Source organism: Heterodontus francisci, chromosome 16, assembly GCF_036365525.1.
Source record: "Heterodontus francisci isolate sHetFra1 chromosome 16, sHetFra1.hap1, whole genome shotgun sequence".
Taxonomy (NCBI): domain Eukaryota; kingdom Metazoa; phylum Chordata; class Chondrichthyes; order Heterodontiformes; family Heterodontidae; genus Heterodontus; species Heterodontus francisci.
The window spans coordinates 21245760-21262204 of NC_090386.1; the positions used below are offsets into that span (position 1 = coordinate 21245760).

General features: G+C 52.4%; 1 long non-coding RNA gene across 3 annotated transcripts in view; it reads left to right on the forward strand.

The window, feature by feature from the left end:
* LOC137378432 (uncharacterized) overlaps window positions 1-16445 on the forward strand; it is a 183643-nt gene that overhangs the window by 62347 nt on the left and 104851 nt on the right. The gene's annotated exons all lie outside the window — the stretch shown is intronic.

Below are 16445 nucleotides of genomic sequence, written 5' to 3' on the forward strand. Positions count from 1 at the left end.
GTTCCAGGATGTGGCAGTGTCTGTAGTTCCAGGATGTGGCAGTGTGTGTTGTTCCAGGATGTGGCAGTGTGTGCAGTTCCAAGATGTGGCAGAGTGTCTTGTTCCAGGATGTGGCAGTGTGTGTAGTTTGGGGGTGAGGCTGAAGTGTGTAGTTCCAGGATGTGGCAGTGTGTGTAGTTTCGGGGTGAGGCTGAAGTGTCTTGTTCCAGGATGTGGCAATGTGTGTAGTTTGGGGGTGAGGCTGAAGTGTGCAGTTCCAGGATGTGGCAATGTGTGTAGTTCCCGGATGTGGCAGTGTGTGTCGTTTCAGGATGTGGCAGTGTGTGTCGTTCCAGGATGTGGCAGTGTGTGTCGTTCCAGGATGTGGCAGTGTGTGTCGTTCCAGGATGTGGCAGTGTGTGTCGTTCCAGGATGTGGCAGTGTGTGTAGTTCCTGGATGTGGCAGTCGGTGCAGTTCCAGGATGTGGCAGTGTGTGTAGTTTGGGGGTGTGGCAGTGTGCTTGGTTCCAGGATGTGGCAGTGTGTCTGGTTCCAGCATGTGGCAGTGTGTGTCGTTCCAGGATGTGGCAGTGTGTGTAGTTCGCTGATTTGGCTGTGTGAGAGTTTGGGGTTTGTGGCAGTGTGTGTTGTGCCAGGATGCGCCAGTGGGTGTCATTCCAGGATGTGGCCGTGTGTGTAGTTCCAGGATGTGGCAATGTGTTTAGTTTGGGGGTGTGGCTGAAGTGTGTAGTTCCAGAATGTGACACTGTGTGTTGTTCCAGAATGTGGCTGTGTGTGAGTTTGGGGTTTGTGTCAGTGTGTGTAGTGCCAGGATGCGCCAGTGGGTGTCATTCCAGGATGTGGCAGAATGTCTAGTTCCAGGATGTGGCAGTGTGTTTAGTTTGAGGGTGTGGCAGCGTGTGTAGTTCCAGGATGCGGCACTGTGTGCATTTCCAGGATCTGGCAGTCTGTGCAGTTCCTGGATGTGGCAGTCGGTGAAGTTCCAGGATGTGGCAGTGTGTGTACTTTGGGGGTGTGGCAGTGTGTGTAGTTCCAGGATGTGGCAGTGTGTATAGTTCCAGGATGTGGCAGTGTGTGTTGTTCCAGGATGTGGCAGTGTGTGTAGTTCCAGGATGTGGCAGTGTGTGTTGTTCCAGGATGTGGCAGTGTGTGTAGTTCCAGGATGTGGCAGTGTGTGTTGTTCCAGGATGTGGCAGTGTGTGTTGTTCCAGGATGTGGCAGTGTGTGTAGTTCCAGGATGTGGCAATGTGTGTTGTTCCAGGATGTGGCAGTGTGTGTAGTTCAAAGATGTGGCAGAGTGTCTTCTTCCAGGATGTGGCAGTGTGTGCAGTTTGGGGGTGTGGCAGTGTGTATAGTTCCAGGATGTGGAAGTGTGTGTAGTTCCAGGATGTGGAAGTGTGTGTAGTTCCAGGATGTGGAAGTGTGTGTAGTTCCAGGATGTGGAAGTGTGTGTAGTTCCAGGATGTGGAAGTGTGTGTAGTTCCAGGATGTGGAAGTGTGTGTAGTTCCAGGATGTGGAAGTGTGTGTAGTTCCAGGATGTGGAAGAGTGTGTAGTTCCAGGATGTAGCAGTGTGTGTATTTCCAGGATGCGGCACTGTGTGTAGTTCCAGGATGTGGCACTGTGTGTATTTCTAGGATGCGGCAGTGTGTGTTGTTCCAGGATGTGGCAGTGTGTGTAGTTCCAGGATGTGGCAGTCGTTGTAGTTCCCGGATGTGGCAGTGTGTGTAGTTTGGGGGTGTGGCAGTGTGTCTTATCCCAGGATGTGACAGTGTGTGTCGTTCCAGGATGTGGCAGTGTGTGTAGTTCCAGGATGCGCCAATGGGTGTCATTCCAGGATGTGGCAGTGTGTCTTGTTCCAGGATGTGGCAGTGTGTGCAGTTTGGGGGTGTGGCAGTGTGTGTCGTTCCAGGATGTGGCAGTGTGTGAGGTTTGGGGGTGAGGCTGAAGTGTGCAGTTCCAGGATGTGGCAATGTGTGTAGTTCCAGGACGCGGCAGTGTGTGTCGTTCCAGGATGTGGCAGTGTGTGTAGTTCCAGGATGTGGCAATGTGTGTAGTTCCTGGATGTGGCAGTGTGTGTAGTTCCAGGATGTGGCAGTGTGTGCAGTTCCAGGATGTGGCAGTGTGTGTAGTTCCAGGATGTGGCAGTGTGTGTAGTTCCAGGATGTGGCAGTGTGTGTAGTTCCAGGATGTGGCAGTGTGTGTAGTTCCAGGATGTGGCAATGTGTGTAGTTCCAGGATGTGGCAGTGTGTGTTTCCAGGATGTGGCAGTGTGTGTAGTTCCAGGATGTGGCAGTGTGTGTAGTTCCAGGATGTGGCAGTGTGTGTATCCAGGATGTGGCAGTGTGTGTAGTTCCAGGATGTGGCAGTGTGTGTAGTTCCAGGATGTGGCAGTGTGTGTAGTTCCAGGATGTGGCTGTGTGTGTAGTTCCAGGATGTGGCTGTGTGTGTAGTTCCAGGATGTGGCACTGTGTGTAGTTCCAGGATGTGGCAGTGTGTGTAGTTCCAGGATGTGGCAGTGTGTGTAGTTCCAGGATGTGGCAGTGTGTGTAGTTCCCGGATGTGGCAGTGTGTGTCGTTCCCGGATGTGGCAGTGTGTGTCGTTCCCAGATGTGGCAGTGTGTGTCGTTCCTGGATGTGGCAGTGTGTGTCGTTCCTGGATGTGGCAGTGTGTGTATTTCCAGGATCTGGCAGTGTGTGTAGTTCCAGGAAGCGGCAGTGTGTGTAGTGCCTGGATGCGCCAGTGGGTGTCATTCCAGGCTGTGGCCGTGTGTGCAGTTCCTGGATGTGACAGTCGGAGTACTTCCAGGATGTGGCAGTGTGTGTAGTTTGGGGGTGTGGCAGTGTGTGTAGTTCCAGGATGTGGCAGTGTGTGTAGTGCCAGGATGTGGCAATGTGTGTAGTTCCAGGATGTGGCAGTGTGTGTAGTTCCAGGATGTGGCAGAGTGTCCAGTTCCAGAATGTGGCAGTGTGTATAGTTCCAGGATGTGGAAGTGTGTGTAGTTCCAGGATGTGGAAGTGTGTGTAGTTCCAGGATGTGGAAGTGTGTGTAGTTCCAGGATGTGGAAGTGTGTGTAGTTCCAGGATGTGGAAGTGTGTGTAGTTCCAGGATGTAGCAGTCGGTGTAGTTCCAGGATGCGGCAGTGTGTGTATTTCCAGGATGCGGCACTGTGTGTAGTTCCAGGATGCGGCACTGTGTGTATTTCTAGGATGTGGCAGTGTGTGTTGTTCCAGGATGTGGCAGTGTGTGTAGTTCCAGGATGTGGCAGTCGTTGTAGTTCCCGGATGTGGCAGTGTGTGTAGTTTGGGGGTGTGGCAGTGTGTCTTATCCCAGGATGTGACAGTGTGTGTCGTTCCAGGATGTGGCAGTGTGTGTAGTTCCAGGATGCGCCAATGGGTGCCATTCCAGGATGTGGCAGTGTGTCTTGTTCCAGGATGTGGCAGTGTGTGCAGTTTGGGGGTGTGGCAGTGTGTGTCGTTCCAGGATGTGGCAGTGTGTGAGGTTTGGGGGTTAGGCTGAAGTGTGCAGTTCCAGGATGTGGCAATGTGTGTAGTTCCAGGATGCGGCAGTGTGTGTCGTTCCAGGATGTGGCAGTGTGTGTAGTTCCAGGATGTGGCAATGTGTGTAGTTCCTGGATGTGGCAGTGTGTGTAGTTCCAGGATGTGGCAGTGTGTGTAGTTCCAGGATGTGGCAGTGTGTGTAGTTCCAGGATGTGGCAGTGTGTGTAGTTCCAGGATGTGGCAGTGTGTGTAGTTCCAGGATGTGGCAGTGTGTGTTTCCAGGATGTGGCAGTGTGTGTAGTTCCAGGATGTGGCAGTGTGTGTAGTTCCAGGATGTGGCAGTGTGTGTAGTTCCAGGATGTGGCAGTGTGTGTAGTTCCAGGATGTGGCAGTGTGTGTATCCAGGATGTGGCAGTGTGTGTAGTTCCAGGATGTGGCTGTGTGTGTAGTTCCAGGATGTGGCAGTGTGTGTAGTTCCAGGATGTGGCAGTGTGTGTAGTTCCAGGATGTGGCAGTGTGTGTATCCAGGATGTGGCAGTGTGTGTAGTTCCAGGATGTGGCAGTGTGTGTAGTTCCCGGATGTGGCAGTGTGTTTAGTTTGGGGGTGTGGCATTGTGTGTAGTTCCAGGATGCGGCAGTGTGTGTAGTTCCAGGATGCGGCAGTCTGTGTAGTTCCAGGATGTGGCAGTGTGTGTAGTTCCAGGATGTGGCAGTGTGTGTAGTTCCAGGATGTGGCAGTGTGTGTAGTTCCAGGATGTGGCAGTGTGTGTCGTTCGAGGATGTGGCAGTGTGTGTAGTTTGGGGGTGTGGCAGTGTGTCTGGTTTTCAGGATGTGGCAGTGTGTGTCATTCCAGGATGTGGCAGTGTGTGTAGTTCCTGGATGTGGCAGGGTTTGTAGTGTGTAGTTCCAGGATGTGACACTGTGTGTAGTTCCAGGATGTGGCAGTGTGTGTAGTTCCAGGATGTGGCAGTGTGTGTAGTTCCAGGATGTGGCAGTGTGTGTTTCCAGGATGTGGCAGTGTGTGTAGTTCCAGGATGTGGCAGTGTGTGTAGTTCCAGGATGTGGCAGTGTGTGTATCCAGGATGTGGCAGTGTGTGTAGTTCCAGGATGTGGCTGTGTGTGTAGTTCCAGGATGTGGCTGTGTGTGTAGTTCCAGGATGTGGCAGTGTGTGTAGTTCCAGGATGTGGCAGTGTGTGTAGTTCCAGGATGTGGCAGTGTGTGTATCCAGGATGTGGCAGTGTGTGTAGTTCCAGGATGTGGCTGTGTGTGTAGTTCCAGGATGTGGCAGTGTGTGTAGTTCCAGGATGTGGCAGTGTGTGTAGTTCCAGGATGTGGCAGTGTGTGTATCCAGGATGTGGCAGTGTGTGTAGTTCCAGGATGTGGCAGTGTGTGTAGTTCCCGGATGTGGCAGTGTGTTTAGTTTGGGGGTGTGGCATTGTGTGTAGTTCCAGGATGCGGCAGTGTGTGTAGTTCCAGGATGCGGCAGTCTGTGTAGTTCCAGGATGTGTAGTGTGTGTAGTTCCAGGATGTGGCAGTGTGTGTAGTTCCAGGATGTGGCAGTGTGTGTCGTTCGAGGATGTGGCAGTGTGTGTAGTTTGGGGGTGTGGCAGTGTGTCTGGTTTTCAGGATGTGGCAGTGTGTGTCATTCCAGGATGTGGCAGTGTGTGTAGTTCCTGGATGTGGCAGGGTTTGTAGTGTGTAGTTCCAGGATGTGACACTGTGTGTAGTTCCAGGATGTGGCAGTGTGTGTAGTTCCAGGATGTGGCAGTGTGTGTAGTTCCAGGATGTGGCAGTGTGTGTATCCAGGATGTGGCAGTGTGTGTAGTTCCAGGATGTGGCTGTGTGTGTAGTTCCAGGATGTGGCAGTGTGTGTAGTTCCAGGATGTGGCAGTGTGTGTAGTTCCAGGATGTGGCAGTGTGTGTATCCAGGATGTGGCAGTGTGTGTAGTTCCAGGATGTGGCAGTGTGTGTAGTTCCCGGATGTGGCAGTGTGTTTAGTTTGGGGGTGTGGCATTGTGTGTAGTTCCAGGATGCGGCAGTGTGTGTAGTTCCAGGATGCGGCAGTCTGTGTAGTTCCAGGATGTGTAGTGTGTGTAGTTCCAGGATGTGGCAGTGTGTGTAGTTCCAGGATGTGGCAGTGTGTGTCGTTCGAGGATGTGGCAGTGTGTGTAGTTTGGGGGTGTGGCAGTGTGTCTGGTTTTCAGGATGTGGCAGTGTGTGTCATTCCAGGATGTGGCAGTGTGTGTAGTTCCTGGATGTGGCAGGGTTTGTAGTGTGTAGTTCCAGGATGTGACACTGTGTGTAGTTCCAGGATGTGGCAGTGTGTGTAGTTCCAGGATGTGGCAGTGTGTGTTTCCAGGATGTGGCAGTGTGTGTAGTTCCAGGATGTGGCAGTGTGTGTAGTTCCAGGATGTGGCAGTGTGTGTAGTTCCAGGATGTGGCAGTGTGTGTATCCAGGATGTGGCAGTGTGTGTATCCAGGATGTGGCAGTGTGTGTAGTTCCAGGATGTGGCTGTGTGTGTAGTTCCAGGATGTGGCTGTGTGTGTAGTTCCAGGATGTGGCAGTGTGTGTAGTTCCAGGATGTGGCAGTGTGTGTAGTTCCAGGATGTGGCAGTGTGTGTATCCAGGATGTGGCAGTGTGTGTAGTTCCAGGATGTGGCAGTGTGTGTAGTTCCCGGATGTGGCAGTGTGTTTAGTTTGGGGGTGTGGCATTGTGTGTAGTTCCAGGATGCGGCAGTGTGTGTAGTTCCAGGATGCGGCAGTCTGTGTAGTTCCAGGATGTGTAGTGTGTGTAGTTCCAGGATGTGGCAGTGTGTGTAGTTCCAGGATGTGGCAGTGTGTGTCGTTCGAGGATGTGGCAGTGTGTGTAGTTTGGGGGTGTGGCAGTGTGTCTGGTTTTCAGGATGTGGCAGTGTGTGTCATTCCAGGATGTGGCAGTGTGTGTAGTTCCTGGATGTGGCAGGGTTTGTAGTGTGTAGTTCCAGGATGTGACACTGTGTGTAGTTCCAGGATGTGGCAGTGTGTGTAGTTCCTGGATGTGGCAGTCGGTGAAGTTCCAGGATGTGGCAGTGTGTGTAGTTTGGGGGTGTGGCAGTTGTCTGGTTCCAGGATGTGGCAGTGTGTGTAGTTCCAGGATGTGGCAGAGTGTCTAGTTCCAGGATGTGGCAGTGTGTTTAGTTTGGGGGTGTGGCATTGTGTGTTGTTCCAGGATGCGGCAATGTGTGTAGTTCCAGGATGTGGCAGTGTCTGTAGTGTCAGGATGTGGCAGTGTCTGTAGTGCCAGGATGTGGCAGTGTGTTTAGTTTGGGGGTGTGGCATTGTGTGTAGTTCCAGGATGTGGCAGTGTGTGTAGTTCCAGGATGTGGCAGTGTGTGTCGTTCCAGGATGTGGCAGTGTGTTTAGTTTGGGGGTGTGGCATTGTGTGTAGTTCCAGGATGCGGCAGTGTGTGTAGTTCCGGGATGCGGCAGTCTATGTAGTTCCAGGATGTGTAGTGTGTGTAGTTCCAGGATGTGGCAGTGTGTGTAGTTCCAGGATGTGGCAGTGTGTGTAGTTCCAGGATGTGGCAGTGTGTGTAGTTCCAGGATGTGGCAGTGTGTGTAGTTCCAGGATGTGGCAGTGTGTGTAGTTCCAGGATGTGGCAGTGTGTGTAGTTCCAGGATGTGGCAGTGTGTGTAGTTCCAGGATGTGTAGTGTGTGTAGTTCCAGGATGTGGCAGTGTGTGTAGTTCCAGGATGTGTAGTGTGTGCAGTTCCTGGATGCGGCAGTCGGTGTAGTTCCAGGATGTGGCAGTGTGTCTGTTTCCAGGATGTGGCAGTGTGTGTCGTTCCAAGATGTGGCAGTGTGTGTAGTTCGAGGATGTGGCTGTGTGTGAGTTTGGGGTTTGTGGCAGTGTGTGTAGTGCCTGGATGCGCCAGTGGGTGTCATTCCAGGATGTGGCCGTGTGTGCAGTTCCAGGATGTGACAGTCGGAGTACTTCCAGGATGTGGCAGTGTGTGTAGTTTGGGGGTGTGCCAGTGTGTGTAGTTCCAGGATGTGGCAGTGTGCTTAGTTTGGGGGTGTGGCAGTGTGTGTCGTTCCAGGATGCGGCAGTGTGTGCAGTTCCAGGATGTGACAGTCGGAGTACTTCCAGGATGTGGCAGTGTGTGTAGTTTGGGGGTGTGCCAGTGTGTGTAGTTCCAGGATGTGGCAGTGTGCTTAGTTTGGGGGTGTGGCAGTGTGTGTAGTTCCAGGATGTGGCAGTGTGTGTAGTGCCTGGATGTGGCAATGTGTGTAGTGCCAGGATGTGGCAGTGTGTGTAGTTCCAGGATGTGGCAGTGTGTGTAGTTCCAGGATGTGGCAGAGTGTCCAGTTCCAGAATGTGGCACTGTGTATAGTTCCAGGATGTGGAAGTGTGTGTAGTTCCAGGATGTGGAAGTGTGTGTAGTTCCAGGATGTGGAAGTGTGTGTAGTTCCAGGATGTGGAAGTGTGTGTAGTTCCAGGATGTGGAAGTGTGTGTAGTTCCAGGATGTGTAAGTGTGTGTAGTTCCAGGATGTGTAAGTGTGTGTAGTTCCAGGATGTGGAAGTGTGTGTAGTTCCAGGATGTAGCAGTCGGTGTAGTTCCAGGATGCGGCAGTGTGTGTATTTCCAGGATGCGGCACTGTGTGTAGTTCCAGGATGCGGCACTGTGTGTATTTCTAGGATGTGGCAGTGTGTGTTGTTCCAGGATGTGGCAGTGTGTGTAGTTCCAGGATGTGGCAGTCGTTGTAGTTCCCGGATGTGGCAGTGTGTGTAGTTTGGGGATGTGACAGTGTGTGTCGTTCCAGGATGTGGCAGTGTGTGTAGTTCCAGGATGCGTCAATGGGTGTCATTCCAGGATGTGGCAGTGTGTCTTGTTCCAGGATGTGGCAGTGTGTGCAGTTTGGGGGTGTGGCAGTGTGTGTCGTTCCAGGATGTGGCAGTGTGTGAGGTTTGGGGGTGAGGCTGAAGTGTGCAGTTCCAGGATGTGGCAATGTGTGTAGTTCCAGGACGCGGCAGTGTGTGTCGTTCCAGGATGTGGCAGTGTGTGTATTTCCAGGATGTGGCAGTGTGTGTAGTTCCAGGATGTGGCAGTGTGTGTAGTTCCAGGATGTGGCAGTGTGTGTAGTTCCAGGATGTGGCAGTGTGTGTAGTTCCAGGATGTGGAAGTGTGTGTAGTTCCAGGATGTGGAAGTGTGTGTAGTTCCAGGATGTGGAAGTGTGTGTAGTTCCAGGATGTGGAAGTGTGTGTAGTTCCAGGATGTGGAAGTGTGTGTAGTTCCAGGATGTGGAAGTGTGTGTAGTTCCAGGATGTGTAAGTGTGTGTAGTTCCAGGATGTGTAAGTGTGTGTAGTTCCAGGATGTGGAAGTGTGTGTAGTTCCAGGATGTAGCAGTCGGTGTAGTTCCAGGATGCGGCAGTGTGTGTAGTTCCAGGATGTGGCAGTGTGTGTAGTTCCAGGATGTGGCTGTGTGTGTAGTTCCAGGATCTGGCACTGTGTGTAGTTCCAGGATGTGGCAGTGTGTGTAGTTCCAGGATGTGGCAGTGTGTGTAGTTCCCGGATGTGGCAGTGTGTGTAGTTCCCGGATGTGGCAGTGTGTGTAGTTCCCGGATGTGGCAGTGTGTGTCGTTCCAGGATGTGGCAGAGTGTCTAGTTCCAGGATGTGGCAGTGTGTGTCGTTCCAGGATGCGGCATTGTGTGCAGGTCCTGGATGTGACAGTCGGAGTACTTCCAGGATGTGGCAGTGTGTGTAGTTTGGGGGTGTGGCAGTGTGTGTAGTTCCAGGATGTGGCAGTGTGTGTAGTGCCAGGATGTGGCAATGTGTGTAGTTCCAGGATGTGGCAGTGTGTGTAGTTCCAGGATGTGGCAGAGTGTCCAGTTCCAGAATGTGGCAGTGTGTATAGTTCCAGGATGTGGAAGTGTGTGTAGTTCCAGGATGTGGAAGTGTGTGTAGTTCCAGGATGTGTAAGTGTGTGTAGTTCCAGGATGTGGAAGTGTGTGTAGTTCCAGGATGTGGCAGTCGGTGTAGTTCCAGGATGCGGCAGTGTGTGTATTTCCAGGATGCGGCACTGTGTGTAGTTCCAGGATGCGGCACTGTGTGTATTTCTAGGATGCGGCAGTGTGTGTTGTTCCAGGATGTGGCAGTGTGTGTAGTTCCAGGATGTGGCAGTCGTTGTAGTTCCCTGATGTCGCAGTGTGTGTAGTTTGGGGGTGTGGCAGTGTGTCTTATCCCAGGATGTGACAGTGTGTGTCGTTCCAGGATGTGGCAGTGTGTGTAGTTCCAGGATGCGCCAATGGGTGCCATTCCAGGATGTGGCAGTGTGTCTTGTTCCAGGATGTGGCAGTGTGTGCAGTTTGGGGGTGTGGCAGTGTGTGTCGTTCCAGGATGTGGCAGTGTGTCTTGTTCCAGGATGTGGCAGTGTGTGCAGTTTGGGGGTGTGGCAGTGTGTGTCGTTCCAGGACGCGGCAGTGTGTGTCGTTCCAGGATGTGGCAGTGTGTGTAGTTCCAGGATGTGGCAATGTGTGTAGTTCCTGGATGTGGCAGTGTGTGTAGTTCCAGGATGTGGCAGTGTGTGTAGTTCCAGGATGTGGCAGTGTGTGTAGTTCCAGGATGTGGCAGTGTGTGTAGTTCCAGGATGTGGCAGTGTGTGTAGTTCCAGGATGTGGCAGTGTGTGTTTCCAGGATGTGGCAGTGTGTGTAGTTCCAGGATGTGGCAGTGTGTGTATCCAGGATGTGGCAGTGTGTGTAGTTCCAGGATGTGGCAGTGTGTGTAGTGCCAGGATGTGGCAGTGTGTGTAGTGCCAGGATGTGGCAGTGTGTGTAGTTCCAGGATGTGGCAGTGTGTGTAGTTCCAGCATGTGGCAGAGTGTCCAGTTCCAGAATGTGGCACTGTGTATAGTTCCAGGATGTGGAAGTGTGTGTAGTTCCAGGATGTGGAAGTGTGTGTAGTTCCAGGATGTGGCAGTGTGTGTAGTTCCAGGATGTGGAAGTGTGTGTAGTTCCAGGATGTGGAAGTGTGTGTAGTTCCAGGATGTGGAAGTGTGTGTAGTTCCAGGATGTAGCAGTCGGTGTAGTTCCAGGATGCGGCAGTGTGTGTATTTCCAGGATGCGGCAGTGTGTGTATTTCCAGGATGCGGCACTGTGTGTAGTTCCAGGATGCGGCACTGTGTGTATTTCTAGGATGTGGCAGTGTGTGTTGTTCCAGGATGTGGCAGTGTGTGTAGTTCCGGGATGTGGCAGTCGTTGTAGTTCCCGGATGTGGCAGTGTGTGTAGTTTGGGGATGTGACAGTGTGTGTCGTTCCAGGATGTGGCAGTGTGTGTAGTTCCAGGATGCGTCAATGGGTGTCATTCCAGGATGTGGCAGTGTGTCTTGTTCCAGGATGTGGCAGTGTGTGCAGTTTGGGGGTGTGGCAGTGTGTGTCGTTCCAGGATGTGGCAGTGTGTGAGGTTTGGGGGTGAGGCTGAAGTGTGCAGTTCCAGGATGTGGCAATGTGTGTAGTTCCAGGACGTGGCAGTGTGTGTCGTTCCAGGATGTGGCAGTGTGTGTATTTCCAGGATGTGGCAATGTGTGTAGTTCCTGGATGTGGCAGTGTGTGTAGTTCCAGGATGTGGCAGTGTGTGTAGTTCCAGGATGTGGCAGTGTGTGTAGTTCCAGGATGTGGCAGTGTGTGTAGTTCCAGGATGTGGCAGTGTGTGTAGTTCCAGGATGTGGCAGTGTGTGTAGTTCCAGGATGTGGCAGTGTGTGTAGTTCCAGGATGTGGCAGTGTGTGTAGTTCCAGGATGTGGCAGTGTGTGTAGTTCCAGGATGTGGCAGTGTGTGTTTCCAGGATGTGGCAGTGTGTGTAGTTCCAGGATGTGGCAGTGTGTGTATCCAGGATGTGGCAGTGTGTGTAGTTCCAGGATGTGGCAGTGTGTGTAGTTCCAGGATGTTGCTGTGTGTGTAGTTCCAGGATCTGGCACTGTGTGTAGTTCCAGGATGTGGCAGTGTGTGTAGTTCCAGGATGTGGCAGTGTGTGTAGTTCCCGGATGTGGCAGTGTGTGTAGTTCCCGGATGTGGCAGTGTGTGTCGTTCCAGGATGTGGCAGAGTGTCTAGTTCCAGGATGTGGCAGTGTGCTTAGTTTGGGGGTGTGGCAGTGTGTGTCGTTCCAGGATGCGGCAGTGTGTGCAGTTCCTGGATGTGACAGTCGGAGTACTTCCAGGATGTGGCAGTGTGTGTAGTTTGGGGGTGTGGCAGTGTGTGCAGTTCCAGGATGTGGCAGTGTGTGTAGTGCCAGGATGTGGCAATGTGTGTAGTTCCAGGATGTGGCAGTGTGTGTAGTTCCAGGATGTGGCAGAGTGTCCAGTTCCAGAATGTGGCAGTGTGTATAGTTCCAGGATGTGGAAGTGTGTGTAGTTCCAGGATGTGGAAGTGTGTGTAGTTCCAGGATGTGGAAGTGTGTGTAGTTCCAGGATGTGGAAGTGTGTGTAGTTCCAGGATGTGGAAGTGTGTGTAGTTCCAGGATGTGGAAGTGTGTGTAGTTCCAGGATGTGGAAGTGTGTGTAGTTCCAGGATGCGGCAGTCGGTGTAGTTCCAGGATGCGGCAGTGTGTGTATTTCCAGGATGCGGCACTGTGTGTATTTCTAGGATGTGGCAGTGTGTGTTGTTCCAGGATGTGGCAGTGTGTGTAGTTCCAGGATGTGGCAGTCGTTGTAGTTCCCTGATGTGGCAGTGTGTGTAGTTTGGGGGTGTGGCAGTGTGTCTTATCCCAGGATGTGACAGTGTGTGTCGTTCCAGGATGTGGCAGTGTGTGTAGTTCCAGGATGTGGCAATGTGTGTAGTTCCTGGATGTGGCAGTGTGTGTAGTTCCAGGATGTGGCAGTGTGTGTAGTTCCAGGATGTGGCAGTGTGTGAGGTTTGGGGGTTAGGCTGAAGTGTGCAGTTCCAGGATGTGGCAATGTGTGTAGTTCCAGGACGCGGCAGTGTGTGTCGTTCCAGGATGTGGCAGTGTGTGTAGTTCCAGGATGTGGCAATGTGTGTAGTTCCTGGATGTGGCAGTGTGTGTAGTTCCAGGATGTGGCAGTGTGTGTAGTTCCAGGATGTGGCAGTGTGTGTAGTTCCAGGATGTGGCAGTGTGTGTAGTTCCAGGATGTGGTAGTGTTTGTTTCCAGGATGTGGCAGTGTGTGTAGTTCCAGGATGTGGCAGTGTGTGTATCCAGGATGTGGCAGTGTGTGTAGTTCCAGGATGTGGCAGTGTGTGTAGTTCCAGGATGTGACACTGTGTGTAGTTCCAGGATGTGGCAGTGTGTGTAGTTCCTGGATGTGGCAGTCGGTGAAGTTCCAGGATGTGGCAGTGTGTGTAGTTTGGGGGTGTGGCAGTTGTCTGGTTCCAGGATGTGGCAGTGTGTGTAGTTCCAGGATGTGGCAGAGTGTCTAGTTCCAGGATGTGGCAGTGTGTTTAGTTTGGGGGTGTGGCATTGTGTGTTGTTCCAGGATGCGGCAATGTGTGTAGTTCCAGGATGTGGCAGTGTCTGTAGTGTCAGGATGTGGCAGTGTCTGTAGTGCCAGGATGTGGCAGTGTGTTTAGTTTGGGGGTGTGGCATTGTGTGTAGTTCCAGGATGTGGCAGTGTGTGTAGTTCCAGGATGTGGCAGTGTGTGTCGTTCCAGGATGTGGCAGTGTGTTTAGTTTGGGGGTGTGGCATTGTGTGTAGTTCCAGGATGCGGCAGTGTGTGTAGTTCCGGGATGCGGCAGTCTATGTAGTTCCAGGATGTGTAGTGTGTGTAGTTCCAGGATGTGGCAGTGTGTGTAGTTCCAGGATGTGGCAGTGTGTGTAGTTCCAGGATGTGGCAGTGTGTGTAGTTCCAGGATGTGGCAGTGTGTGTAGTTCCAGGATGTGGCAGTGTGTGTAGTTCCAGGATGTGGCAGTGTGTGTAGTTCCAGGATGTGGCAGTGTGTGTAGTTCCAGGATGTGGCAGTGTGTGTAGTTCCAGGATGTGTAGTGTGTGTAGTTCCAGGATGTGGCAGTGTGTGTAGTTCCAGGATGTGTAGTGTGTGCAGTTCCTGGATGCGGCAGTCGGTGTAGTTCCAGGATGTGGCAGTGTGTCTGTTTCCAGGATGTGGCAGTGTGTGTCGTTCCAAGATGTGGCAGTGTGTGTAGTTCGAGGATGTGGCTGTGTGTGAGTTTGGGGTTTGTGGCAGTGTGTGTAGTGCCTGGATGCGCCAGTGGGTGTCATTCCAGGATGTGGCCGTGTGTGCAGTTCCAGGATGTGACAGTCGGAGTACTTCCAGGATGTGGCAGTGTGTGTAGTTTGGGGGTGTGCCAGTGTGTGTAGTTCCAGGATGTGGCAGTGTGCTTAGTTTGGGGGTGTGGCAGTGTGTGTCGTTCCAGGATGCGGCAGTGTGTGCAGTTCCAGGATGTGACAGTCGGAGTACTTCCAGGATGTGGCAGTGTGTGTAGTTTGGGGGTGTGCCAGTGTGTGTAGTTCCAGGATGTGGCAGTGTGCTTAGTTTGGGGGTGTGGCAGTGTGTGTAGTTCCAGGATGTGGCAGTGTGTGTAGTGCCTGGATGTGGCAATGTGTGTAGTGCCAGGATGTGGCAGTGTGTGTAGTTCCAGGATGTGGCAGTGTGTGTAGTTCCAGGATGTGGCAGAGTGTCCAGTTCCAGAATGTGGCACTGTGTATAGTTCCAGGATGTGGAAGTGTGTGTAGTTCCAGGATGTGGAAGTGTGTGTAGTTCCAGGATGTGGAAGTGTGTGTAGTTCCAGAATGTGGAAGTGTGTGTAGTTCCAGGATGTGGAAGTGTGTGTAGTTCCAGGATGTGTAAGTGTGTGTAGTTCCAGGATGTGTAAGTGTGTGTAGTTCCAGGATGTGGAAGTGTGTGTAGTTCCAGGATGTAGCAGTCGGTGTAGTTCCAGGATGCGGCAGTGTGTGTATTTCCAGGATGCGGCACTGTGTGTAGTTCCAGGATGCGGCACTGTGTGTATTTCTAGGATGTGGCAGTGTGTGTTGTTCCAGGATGTGGCAGTGTGTGTAGTTCCAGGATGTGGCAGTCGTTGTAGTTCCCGGATGTGGCAGTGTGTGTAGTTTGGGGATGTGACAGTGTGTGTCGTTCCAGGATGTGGCAGTGTGTGTAGTTCCAGGATGCGTCAATGGGTGTCATTCCAGGATGTGGCAGTGTGTCTTGTTCCAGGATGTGGCAGTGTGTGCAGTTTGGGGGTGTGGCAGTGTGTGTCGTTCCAGGATGTGGCAGTGTGTGAGGTTTGGGGGTGAGGCTGAAGTGTGCAGTTCCAGGATGTGGCAATGTGTGTAGTTCCAGGACGCGGCAGTGTGTGTCGTTCCAGGATGTGGCAGTGTGTGTATTTCCAGGATGTGGCAATGTGTGTAGTTCCTGGATGTGGCAGTGTGTGTAGTTCCAGGATGTGGCAGTGTGTGTAGTTCCAGGATGTGGCAGTGTGTGTAGTTCCAGGATGTGGCAGTGTGTGTAGTTCCAGGATGTGGCAGTGTGTGTTTCCAGGATGTGGCAGTGTGTGTAGTTCCAGGATGTGGCAGTGTGTGTATCCAGGATGTGGCAGTGTGTGTAGTTCCAGGATGTGGCAGTGTGTGTAGTTCCAGGATGTGGCTGTGTGTGTAGTTCCAGGATCTGGCACTGTGTGTAGTTCCAGGATGTGGCAGTGTGTGTAGTTCCAGGATGTGGCAGTGTGTGTAGTTCCAGGATGTGGCAGTGTGTGTAGTTCCCGGATGTGGCAGTGTGTGTAGTTCCCGGATGTGGCAGTGTGTGTAGTTCCCGGATGTGGCAGTGTGTGTCGTTCCAGGATGCGGCATTGTGTGCAGTTCCTGGATGTGACAGTCGGAGTACTTCCAGGATGTGGCAGTGTGTGTAGTTTGGGGGTGTGGCAGTGTGTGTAGTTCCAGGATGTGGCAGTGTGTGTAGTGCCAGGATGTGGCAATGTGTGTAGTTCCAGGATGTGGCAGTGTGTGTAGTTCCAGGATGTGGCAGAGTGTCCAGTTCCAGAATGTGGCAGTGTGTATAGTTCCAGGATGTGGAAGTGTGTGTAGTTCCAGGATGTGGAAGTGTGTGTAGTTCCAGGATGTGGAAGTGTGTGTAGTTCCAGGATGTGGAAGTGTGTGTAGTTCCAGGATGTGGAAGTGTGTGTAGTTCCAGGATGTGGAAGTGTGTGTAGTTCCAGGATGTGGCAGTCGGTGTAGTTCCAGGATGCGGCAGTGTGTGTATTTCCAGGATGCGGCACTGTGTGTAGTTCCAGGATGCGGCACTGTGTGTATTTCTAGGATGCGGCAGTGTGTGTTGTTCCAGGATGTGGCAGTGTGTGTAGTTCCAGGATGTGGCAGTCGTTGTAGTTCCCTGATGTGGCAGTGTGTGTAGTTTGGGGGTGTGGCAGTGTGTCTTATCCCAGGATGTGACAGTGTGTGTCGTTCCAGGATGTGGCAGTGTGTGTAGTTCCAGGATGCGCCAATGGGTGCCATTCCAGGATGTGGCAGCGTGTCTTGTTCCAGGATGTGGCAGTGTGTGCAGTTTGGGGGTGTGGCAGTGTGTGTCGTTCCAGGATGTGGCAGTGTGTCTTGTTCCAGGATGTGGCAGTGTGTGAGGTTTGGGGGTTAGGCTGAAGTGTGCAGTTCCAGGATGTGGCAATGTGTGTAGTTCCAGGACGCGGCAGTGTGTGTCGTTCCAGGATGTGGCAGTGTGTGTAGTTCCAGGATGTGGCAATGTGTGTAGTTCCTGGATGTGGCAGTGTGTGTAGTTCCAGGATGTGGCAATGTGTGTAGTTCCAGGACGCGGCAGTGTGTGTCGTTCCAGGATGTGGCAGTGTGTGTATTTCCAGGATGTGGCAATGTGTGTAGTTCCTGGATGTGGCAGTGTGTGTAGTTCCAGGATGTGGCAGTGTGTGTAGTTCCAGGATGTGGCAGTGTGTGTAGTTCCAGGATGTGGCAGTGTGTGTAGTTCCAGGA